Here is a 12,363-nt window from a genome sequence, read left to right as displayed (position 1 = left end):
TTCGGTGACCGCCCTCAAGGGTCCCTTAGTGGAATCACGGCATCTTGCATTGTGCGAGGGCGTGAGGAGATTATGGTGGCCCTAGTGGCTTCTTGGGGAGCATTGTGCCTCCACACCGCTCCAAACGGAGATTAGCATCCGCAAGGGTGTGAACTTCAGGATACATCGTCGTCTCCGCGTGCCTCGGTTATCTCTTACCCGAGCCCCTTTACTTATGCACTTTACTTTGTGATAGCCATATTGTTTCTTGTCATATATCTTGCTATCACACTGTTGCTTATCTTGCTTAGCATAAGTTTTTGGTGCACATAGGTGAGCCTAGTTGTTTTAGGTCTTATGCTTGACAAATTAACCGCTAGGTTTATTCCGCATTTGTGAAAGCCTAAACCGTAATTATTTTAAAACGCCTGTTCACCCCCCCTCTAGGAGACATCGATGATGTTTCAAACAGTATGCCTCACAAACGAAAGAGTAGATTTGAACATCTTGTGCTTCAATACACCCTGGACAACACGCCGGACAACAGTGAGGTTGGAATACAACTCTTCATTGGTATAACCGCAAATGGCTTCCAGGATCCAACAGCCTAAGAACTCTGTTTTCCCAGTGCGTATATTCAGGTCGTCCGCCTCATAGCGAGTGACATGTACAACCACACAATCCTTGTCTGCATCAGGGCTCTAATTGAAATAGAAAAAAAATTCTGAATTACTTTTTAGTATAAGAAACACAAGTTATTTAAACCACTATGTATAGCATGGCATCGAAGCTAATAAAATTTTGCATTATTAATCACCACATACTTCCTTTTCTAAAAAAATCACCACATACTTAGATGAAAAACCATAATCGAGATCGTCAAAGAAGGAAATCACCTTGGGCAGCTCAGTGGGGGCGGGGGGGGGGGGGACACATCCTCGAAGGGGGAAAACAGCTCCTGCAGTGCCACGGGGGCTGTAACCTCAAACGGGGCGTTAGACCATCTCAGTAGTGGCCGTGAGCGTATCTGGGGTCGGCTCGGTGGTTGCCTCCATCTTCTTGGAGCTCTCTGTCTCGTGGGGATCAGCCTCCCGCTTCTGCTCCAATATCGGCAGATCTTTGCCTGGTTCTCCTTGGTCCATTATGAAACTGACAAATACTAGGAGACCACTGAAAGGAAAACACAATCGCAATGACAATGAAACAAAAAAGAGAGTGAGGATCGTTGTTTTGATGCTACTCGTCGTCTTGTATGCAACAAGCTTGAGTTTGCTCAATTCGGATCTGATATGCAGAAGTTATGGCAGTTCTGGTTTTCCATGGAGTTTACTTGCTTTCGTGGTAGTGGCATAAGGATGGCGCCAGCGGTAGTACCGTTGGGCCGGAGCGGTAGTACCGCTTATCGCCGCAAGCGATAGTACCGCTTGTCCCACAGCGGTAGTACCGCCCATGGCCATAAGCGGTAGTACGGCTCCGGTTCCGCGCTGGTACCACCTTGACTCGAGACGTTGTTTTCTCGTGTCGGGTTCAGCGACAGTAGGAGCGGCAGTAGCAGCGGTAGTACCGCTCATGTGCGGTAGTACCACAGCTACCACCACCCCTAGTGCCGCTCAATGGCCCTTCTCCCTGTGCTCGTGGTAGGCACTGTGCGCGGTCCCAGCGGTGGTACCGCCAGGCCGGAGCGGCAGTACCGCTTATCACCACAAGCGGTAGTACCGCTGTCCCAAGCAGCAGTACCGTTGCGGCCAACGGTAGTACCGCTGGCTCCAGCGGTAGTGCCGCTCCTACGGCTCTGCCTCGCACTCTGTTTCGCTCCGCTCTCCGTGTTCTACCTCCCAAGCGGTAGTACCGCTCCCCTGAGCGGTTGTACCGCTCGTGCACGGACTGAGCACATAACGGTTGGATTCGGGAGCCCCTATAAATGGGGGCCTTCTTCCCCATTCAACCTTATCCTTTGAGCTCGTGTTCTTCCCCCATTGCTGACCTTTTCGAGCTTGCTAACTCTCAATCCCTCCATGGATTCTTGCTAGTTTTTGAGGGAAAAGAGAGAGGAGATCTAGATCCACATTTCCACCAATCACTTTCTGCTCTATGTGAGGGGAACCCCTTGGATCTAGATCTTTGAGTTCTTGGTGTTCTCCTTCTTGTTCTTCCTCTCATTTTCCTCCCTAGCATTAGTTGCTTCAGTGGGATTTGAGAGAGAAGGACTTGGGCACTCCGTGTGCCCTTGCCATTGCATTTGGTGCATCGGTTTGAGTTCTCCACGGTGCTACGTGAAAGTGAAGTTTGAGAAGCTTATTACTCTTGGGTGTTTGGGCACCCTAGAGCTTGTTCCTCTTGGGTGCCTTGGCGCCCTAGACGGTTGGTGTTGTTCGGAGCTCAATCATTGTGGTGTAAAGCTTCGAGCAAGCGTCAGGGTCTCCAATTAGGTTGTGGGGATCGCCCCGAGCAATTTGACGGGTACCGGTGACCGCCCCCAAGGGTTACCAAGGTGTACGGGTTCGGTGACCGCCCCCAAGGGTTTCCATTTGTACGGGTTCGGTGACCGCCTTCAAGGGTCCCTTAGTGGAATCACGGCATCTTGCATTGTGCGAGGGCGTGAGGAGATTACGGTGGCCCTAGTGGCTTCTTGGGGAGCATTGTGCCTCCACACCGCTCCAAACGGAGATTAGCATCCGAAAGGGTGTGAACTTCGGGATACATCGTCGTCTCCGCGTGCCTCGGTTATCTCTTACCCGAGCCCCTTTACTTATGCACTTTACTTTGTGATAGCCATATTGTTTCTTGTCATATATCTTGCTATCACACTGTTGCTTATCTTGCTTAGCATAAGTTTTTGGTGCACATAGGTGAGCCTAGTTGTTTTAGGTTTTGTGCTTGACAAATTAACCGCTAGGTTTATTCCGCATTTGTTAAAGCCTAAACCGTAATTATTTTAAAACGCCTGTTCACCGCCCCTCTAGGCGACATCGACGATCTTTCAAACAGTATGCCTCACAAAAGAAAGAGTAGATTTGAACTTCTTGTGCTTCAATACACCCTGGACAACACGCCTGACAACAGTGAGGCTGGAATACAACTCTTCATTGGTATAACCGCAAATGGCTTCCAGGATCCAACAGCCTAAGAACTCTGTTTTCCCAGTGCGTATATTCAGGTCGTCCGCCTCATAGCGAGTGACATGTACAACCACACAATCCTTGTCTGCATCAGGGCTCTAATTGAAACAGAAAAAAATCTGAATTACTTTTTAGTATAAGAAACACAAGTTATTTAAACCACTATGTATAGCATGGCATCGAAGCTAATAAAATTTTGCATTATTAATCACCACATACTTCCTTTTCTAAAAAAAATCACCACATACTTAGATGAAAAACCATAATCGAGATCGTCAAAGAAGGAAATCACCTTGGGCAGCTCAGCGGGGGCGGGACACATCCTCGAAGGGGGAAAACAGCTCCTGCAGTGCCACGGGGGCTGTAACTTCAAACGGGGCGTTGACCATCTCAGTAGTGGCCGTGAGCGTATTTGGGGTCGGCTCGGTGGTTGCCTCCATCTTCTTGGAGCTCTCTGTCTCGTGGGGATCAGCCTCCCGCTTCTGCTCCAATATCGGCAGGTCTTTGCCTGGTTCTCCTTGGTCCATTATGAAACTGACGAATACTAGGAGACCACTAAAAGGAAAATACAATCGCAATGAAAATGAAACAAAAAAGAGAGTGAGTATCGGTTACTGCTTTGCAAAAGTTCTTTTTTTTTCTCTGAATGAAAATATACCAACATCACGGATCCGCTTACCTTCCCTTTGTCCGGAGAGAAGAACGGTGGCAGATGCGAGTGTTGCTTTTCTTGAAGACGGTGAGGGAGAAGGGGATTCAGCAAAGAGTGAAATGATGGTTGCTTCGTCCGTCAAACTTAGACTACGGGGAGGTGGGGTTTTGTGATACGACGGCTCGTTACTGCCGCGCTACGATCGGGGTGACGCTCCGCCTGCATACTGCCTTCTAATTTGGTGGATGGCATTTGGGCCCGCGCGCTGCATGGCCCGCATGTCGGTGAACAAATGTATAACAACATTCAGTAGAGGGAGACGTTTCAATGACCTAGGAGGAGCCAGAAGCGGTAGAGTGTCTCCACTGTACTAGTAGTAATTGTTTTTCTGGGTAGCTGTAGAGTGTCTCCACTATACTAGTAGTAATTGTTTCTCTGGGCCCAAGACAAAACAACCCATCCACACTAGTAAATAGTAAAAGCAATTCTAAAGCCCATATATTTACTGAATTGACGGATGGGTATGTCGAAGAGAAAAAAAAGGAGTTTCAGGTGGGCAAAAGAGCTTCTGAACATGTCGGGCTTCTATTTACAACATATTGTGGTCATAATCCAGTAAATTTTACGACCCAGGATGTTCATTCTATGGACCTGACCGATCCATTTGACTGTGACTGCCGAAAACAGTGCTGGAGTTAGATGTTGTTGCCCTTTTCAATCTAGTTTTTTGGTAAACCTGATGAACAATTAACCCTCGTGCTTTTGTACAGTTTGTAAGCTGGAGTTAGATGTTCCTGCCCTTTTCAACTCGGCTGTGACTGTCATATTTTCTTTGAAACAAGGCAAATGGCTTGCCATTCGTTTAATTTAGAGTGAAATATTGTAACAAATCCAAACCAAGGGAAATAACATCACTCTCGCCGGCTGCTTGAGCTCACTGTGCATTACAGAAGCCAAGTGAATAGCCCCCACCAGCACCCACAAACTTATTTCGAACTAGCACATCAAATGGGCTGTAAATTTTCACAGGAAAGGCTACATGACCATGACAGATTTGGATTCTGACAATTGGGACCCGCGAGGAAATAGCCTATCCAAGGTGGTGTTGACTTACTAGCCAGTCAACAAACGATTCTGCCTACCAGCCGTTGGATTGACATCCAACATCTGTCATGTATCTTCTATCTCTTGTCTTCTTCTTCCTCCAGCCGCCCAAACCAAACCACCCCGTCGGCTCCGCCTGCAGCCGCCTCCCATGGCTGGCTACGCCTCCGCCACCCTACCGTACGTACCCTCCAATGTTAGCCAGTCCCTCCCTCTATTCCCCCACACGTCCTTTTATTCTCCGGCGACGTCAGCCCCAACACGCACCCGTGCCCGAACTAGTCAACCCTCGTACTCCCCTCCGCCTGCGACTGGACCGGCGCATCTTCAACGACTCCTGTTCGTTCCGTCCAAGGCCTCGCCGTTGTCCTCCGCCTTGCGGCCTTGGTTCGCTCGCCGTGCGCGGTGCGCCGCCCTCTTGTGTTGTCAACGTCGTCAACAACCGAGAGGAACAAGGAGATGACTGTACGTGGAGAGGATGATAGTAGGGACCCACCAGCGTCATGGCAGTACGCAAGCAAGTGCCTCTATAGCACAAGCCCAAAAATATGGTTCCTCCTAATGGTTGGACATCTGGGGCTCACGCCATTGTCAACGTAGTCAATAAACGAGAGAATTACACTACGAGCGGCTGACACCAGGGACCCAGCAAGTCGCGCATTTTTTTTGAGGAACAAGCAGTTGCTATTTATACTAGTTTTAGCGACGGATCAGGGTAACAATGGGGCTGTGTGGGGGCTGTGGCCCGTCTAGCCAGGGTTTTATTTATGTTTACCACATCATGAGCCCAGTTGTGTTTTTTTCTTGCTGAAGCCCAGTTCTATTTTTTTAAAGAAATACCCAAACAAGGCCTACTTGCTTTATCGACCCTGCTGGGCTGCAAATCTTTCAAGACGAGGAGAGTTTCATTCGGTTTGCCTAGAAATGGGCTGTACATTTTTAAAACACATCAAACCGGGAATTAGTTTCAATTTTTTTTCATTACAAGATCTCAAATTCCATTGATTTTTATCGTGGACAATTATTTGGATTTTATATTTATATAAATTATTTTTCAAAATAGTTTGAATGTGAATCGATATTTCTGGATTAAAAACAGTTGACCGCACCGAAATATGCAAAATTTCGTATACTTTTTAACCGTGGCCACAATATGGGGTGTAATGCTAACAAAAAGAAGATGGGCTCCAAAAAAATCTTAAGAATTAGCAAATGGGTTGTACATTATGAGAAATAATGGCAGATGGGCTGTATGCTGTTTTCCACAGATTTGAGGCTGACTTGTGCGCCTACTACAGGTTGACGCGTATGCTTTCATAAAAAAAGGTTGACGCACACGCAACGCCCTATCAACTTAGTCAACACACGAGAGCAGTGACTATTGGATGTCCATCCAACGGCCGTCGTGCTTCTTCAATCTCTGCTCTTCATGCTCCAGCCGCTCAACCAAGCGCCAGTGGGACTGCCTGCTCCCTCCTCCCACGGCCGGCTATGCTGCCGCGCAGGCCTCACAGCCCCACCGTACTCCCATCGCTGGCCTAGCCATCCCTCTACTCACCCACACATGTTGTTATTCTTTGGTGACGGTAGACCAGTAAACCCTCATACTCCTCCGCGTGGGAAACAACTGCCGAGTATTCCCTGGCTCCGTGTCGTTCCCTTCCTAAGCCTCGCCGTCGTCCACCGCCCTGGTGCTCTCGGCGCGGCCTGGTCAACGTGGTCAATGAACGACATCCATCGAAAGTGGACTGTACGTGGAGAGGCTGACAACTGGGTCCACGACCGCACGCAAGGAAATGCCTCCTTATTATGCGCAAAATAATGATTCCTCCACCTGACAGCTAGGACCCACAGGAAGGGCCTCTGTATTTCACGAAAAAACGTTCCCCCCGCTGACAGGTCGGACCCACCAGCTATATCTTCGCACGCAAGGAAGTGCCTCCTTATTACGCCCAAAAAACGAATACCTCCTGCTAGCTGGGACCCACCATATTGTTGGGCTGACTTGTGGGCCTACTAAGTTGACGGGGATGGAGGGCTTTGTCAACTTAGTCAATACTCTAGTGACCGTATGATGTCCATCCAATGGCCATAGTGCTTTTTCAACCTCTGGTCTTCTTGCTCCAGCCGCCCAAAGCAGCGCCGGTCGTGCCGCCTGCTCCTGCCACCCGTGGCCGGCTATGCTACCGCGGAGGCCTCACCGCCCCCATACTACTCCCACCACTGGCCAGGCCATCCCTCCACTCACCGACACCCCCTGTTATTCTGCGGCGACGGCAGCCTCACACCGCAGCCGAACCAGTGAACGCTTGTACTCCTCTCCGCGTGGGCATCCACTGCCGTTTCTTGCCCGGCTCCGCGTCGTCCCCTTCCTAGGCCTCTCTGTCGTCCACTGCCGTGGTGCTCTCGGCGCGGCGTGGTCAATGTGGTCAACGACCGACTTCCATCGGAAGAGTACTGTACGTGGAGAGGCTGACAGCTGGGTCCACGGCAGCCGCAAGGAAGTGCCTCCTTATTACACGGAAAATAATTATTCCTCCACCTGACAGCGGGGACCCACCCGACGGGCCACCAATATTTTGCGAACAAATCGTTTCCCCCTGACTGCTGGGACCCACTGGACGGGCCACCGTATTTCGTGAAAAAACATTCCCCCCGCTGTTAGCTCGGACCCACCGGAAGTGCCTCCTTATTACGCACAAAAAATGAATACTCCCCCGTCTAGCTGGGACCCACCTTGGTGGGAGGCTGACTTGTGGGCCTACTAAGTTGACAGGGACGAAGGGCTTTGTCAACTTAGTCAATATGAACGATTCTAGCTCCAGTGACCGTACGATATCCATCCAACGGCCGTAGTGCTTCTTCAACCTCTGGTCTTCTTGCTCCAGCCGCCCAAAGCAGCGTCGGTCGTGTTGCATGCTCCTGCCTCCCGTGGCCGGCTGTGCTGCTGCAGAGGCCTCACCGCCCCTACTATTCCCACCGCTGGCCAGGCCCTGCGGCGACGGTAGCCTCACACCGCAGCTGAACCAGTGAACCCTCGTACTCCTCTACGCGCGGGCTTCCGCTGCCGCGGCTTCCCCGGCTCCGCGTCGTCCCCTTCCTAGGCCTCGCTGTCGTCCACCGCCGTGGTGCTCTCCGCGTGGCGTGGTCAACATGGTCAAGGAACGACTTCCATCAGAAGAGTACTATACGTGGATAGGCTGACAACTGGGTCTGTTAGACTAAGTATATATTAGATATACGTGTTGTAACATAACCTGTATTTGTACGGTTCCCTCTTATAAATATATGATAGCCGTACCCACCAAGGGTATTGAGCATTGTTCCAAACCCTAATTTGTCTAACATGGTATCAGACGACGCGTTCGATTCGCGACGCGCTTCCGCCTCCTCTGCCACCGCCACCGCCGCCGTGTCGGCCTCCTTTGCCGTCCCGCCTCCCTCGACCCTGGCAACGGACTCGCCCTTCATGGCGTCCACACCACTCGCCTGGGCTTGGCAGGCGGCCTCGGACTCGCGTCCGACGGTGCTGTCCCGATCTCCCGCACTCGATCCATCTGCATCGGCTCGGTCTCCCGCGCCCTCCTACGGTGCCCTGATCGTCGCCCCGGTGCACTACGACGCTGCCCCGGGCCAATCCCGCGACGCACCGCCGGCTGCTGGTCCCTACGGCGCTGCCCCAGGCGATTCCCGCGATGCGCCGCTGGCTTCTGACCCCTATGGCGCTCCTCCATAGCAACCCTACGGCGCTCCTGTTCCGCACCCATACGGCGCTCAGGGCCTCTACGGTGCCCCTGTCCAGCAGCCCTACGGCGGGGTATACCCTGCGCCGTACGTTGCTCCGTCCTCGACACCGTATGTGATGTCGCCCGTCGTACCCAGTGAGGCACTGCATGGCGCGCCCTATGGAGCTCCTAGGTCGCACACCGCGCCTCCTCTGCAGTCCTACGGCGTGCCCTCTGTGCAGCCCTACGGTCATCACCAACACTCCCGTGTGCTGCCTCCGTCGGCCGATGCGCTGGTTCCATACAGTGCCCCTCCGACGTATGACTCGCAGCTTCCCGCATCAGTGTCCGAACCAGGACCGTTCCACTTTGGTCATCTGGTGACGGTGAAGCTCTCTGCTGATAACTACCTCCTGTGGCGCGCTCAGGTGTTACCGCTGATGCGTAGTCACTACATTGAGGGGTATGTCGATGGTACGCTACCCTATCCGCCGGCCATGGTTCCGGTGCCCTCAGCTGCAGGTGGTTCTGTCATGGTGTCCAACCCTGCTCATCGTCGATGGATCGCTCAGGATCAGGCTATTCTGGGTGCTATTCAGTCGTCTCTCACTACCTCCGTGGCCAGCATGGTGGTCTTTGCCGCGACGTCGAGGGATGCATGGGACACGCTCGACTCCAGCTTCTCTTCACAGTCGCTCGCTCAGTCTTCTGCCATCCGTAATCAGCTGGGTGAGGTCAAGAAAAATGATCTCTCCGTCACGGCCTTCTTCAACAAGGTCAAGACCCTGGCTGATACACTATCATCCATTGGGAAGCCTCTTCGTGACGAGGAGTTCACTTCATTCATTCTCAATGGGCTTGATGAGGACTATGATTCCCTTGTTGAAAACATCAACGGACGTGACACGCCGATGCCGCCTCGCGATCTCTATGCACGCCTCCGTTGGCGTCTACTCGGAGGGTCCATCTGCGAACGCTACTCTTCACGGAGGTGCTCGCGGTGCCGAGCAGAAGGCGCCGTCATCTTCGGGCAGCCAGCCCCGTCCGCCCGCTCCACCTCCACCGACGTCTGGCCGCAAGAGGCTCCACTGTGAGGCATGTGGCGGTGGGGTTGAGTGTCAACTCTGCGGTATTGAGGGACACTTGGCGTCTCGCTGCCATCGTCGCTTCAAACGAGATTTTCTTGGCATTAGGAACAATGGGAAGGGCAATGAGAAGCAAGCTGCTCTCGCTACACAGGATCCTGGCTTCACTCCATCATACTCTATGGATCCTGCATGGTACATGGACACGGGCGCCACAGACCACTTGACGAGCCAGCTTGACAAACTGGCCACTCGCCAGCCCTACACCGGCCATGATCAAGTTTGCACTACAAATGGATCAGGTATGCCCATCTCACATGTTGGTCAGGCATCTCTCCTTTCACGTACCACTAAAACCTTGCGTCTGCTTGATGTCCTTCATGTTCCCTTAGTCACACGTAGTTTACTCTCGGTTCCTAAATTAACTCGTGACAACAATGTGTTTGTTGAGTTTCACCCTTTTTATTTTTTTATTAAGGACCGGGACACGAGGGACGTTCTTCTTAGTGGTCGAGCTCGTGATGGCTTATACGCTCTTGATGTGCCACGAGCCTCCCAAGTTTTCAGTGGTGTTCGGGTGTCATCGTCGCAGTGGCATTCTCGCCTTGGCCACCCTGCCACTCCCATTGTGCGCCATGTGCTTCATCGTCATCATCTTCCTGTTGAGTCGAGTAATAAGGAGTTTCTAGTGTGTGATGCCTCTCAACAAGGCAAAAGTCATTAGTTGCCTTTTTCTGTATCGAGTCGTGTTGTCACGGCTCCTCTTGAACTTGTGTTTTCCGATGTATGGGGCTATGCCCAAACTTCTGTCAGTGGTCACAACTATTATGTCAGTTTCATCGATGCTTTCAGTCACTTTACTTGGATTTATCTTATTAAGCGCAAATCTGATGTGTTTCATATCTTTATGCAATTTCAAGCACATGTTGAGCGACTGCTTAAGCACAAAATCATCCATGTCCAGTCAGACTGGGGTGGTGAGTATCGTAATCTTAACACCTTCTTTCAGAAGCTTGGCATCTCACACCATGTGTCTTGTCCTCATACACATCAGCAGAACGGTGCTGCTGAGCGCAAGCACCGTCACATAGTTGAAACTGGTCTAGCACTTCTTGCGCATGCCTCTGTCCCGTTTCGGTTCTGGAGTGATGCCTTTGTTACTGCCTGTTTTTTCATAAACAGGGTTCCCACACGACTTCTTCACATGAAGTCTCCGCTGGAAGTGTTGCTCAATGAAACTCCTGATTACTCCCTACTGAAAGTGTTCGGTGTGTTTCTTGGATACAGTCCTCTCCACAAAGGTTATAAGTGTCTTCACATTCCGACGAATCGTGTTTACATTTCTCGCGATGTTGTGTTTGACGAGACTGTCTTCCCGTTTTCCACACTCATGTCACACACCGATACTCCCATCACCGAGTTTCACTCTTTTCCAGTTTTGCGTGATCAATTTGTGGATGCTGCATATAATCCTTTGTTGTTGCCTAACCATGGTGCAGGAACTGGACGAGGCGCTCGACTTGAGCTGCTTGATGATGATGTGGACACTACTGCGCCGGCTGCTGCTCTGTTGACTGCCCCCGCCGCTACACCCACTGTCCCCGACGTCGATCACGCGTGCATGTCCCATGCATGTGGAACCGACGGGGTGCCCGAGTCGCCTGGGCTGGCGGCCTCGCACATGCCTGGGGCGGCCTCTCCATCACCTGGGCTGGCTGCCTCGCGCTTGTCTCGGGCGGCCTCTCCGTCGCCTGGGCTGGCTGCCTCGCGCTTGTCTCGGGCGGCCTCTCCGTCGCCTGGGCTGGCGGCCCCGCTATCGCGTGGGGCGGCCCCGCTATCATCTGGGTTGGCTGAGCCTGCGGCGCTGATGGACAGGGCACCTGATTCCCCTGGGCCGGCGGACTCGCCATCGGTGTCCCCTGGGCCGGCGGACTCGCCAACCACTGCATCCTCGTCGCCTGGCTCGTCGACGCCACCCAGCCTGTCTTCGCCGACCCTGACTGTGCCCTCTGTCGTGGTAGCTCCCTACCGCCACCTGTCGTCCTGCGTCCCCATACTCGTAGCAAGAGTGGCATCTTTCAGCCGAAGAAGCGCACCGATGGCACCGTCGGGTGGCTTGCGGCTTGTGTGGTGCATGCTGAGGCTGATCCTACAACTGAACCACGACATTTTCGAGCAGCACTTGGCATTCCGCATTGGCGTGCTGCGATGGAGTAGGAGATCTGTGCTCTTCGGAAAAACAACACTTGGCGTCTCATTCCACCTCCATCTGGTGTCAATATCATTGACTCTAAATGGGTATTCAAGGTGAAGAAGCAAGCTGATGGCTCCATTGAGAGGTACAAGGCACGCTTGGTTGCCAAGGGATTCAAACAACGATATGGCATTGATTATGAAGAGACGTTCAGTCCTGTAATTAAACCAACTACTATTCGTGTTCTCCTCTCCTTGGCTGTTACTCATGGATGGTCACTTTGACAGCTTGATGTTCAGAATGCCTTCCTTCATGGAGTTCTAGAAGAAGAGGTTTACATGCGTCAGCCTCCAGGTTTTGTTGATCCTGCTCAGCCACATCATTTGTGTCGCCTTGTCAAGGCTCTCTATGTTCTGAAGCGGGCCCCGCGTGCCTGGCATGCCCGTCTTGGTGCTGCTCTTCGTGCACATGGGTTCGTTCCTTCTACAGCGGACACGTCTTTGTT

The sequence above is a fragment of the Triticum urartu genome, chromosome 7A (assembly GCF_056163025.1).
Source record: "Triticum urartu cultivar PI428250 chromosome 7A, HENAU_Tu73, whole genome shotgun sequence".
NCBI classification, from domain to species: Eukaryota; Viridiplantae; Streptophyta; class Magnoliopsida; order Poales; family Poaceae; genus Triticum; species Triticum urartu.
Note: the sequence above shows the minus strand (reverse complement) of the source record.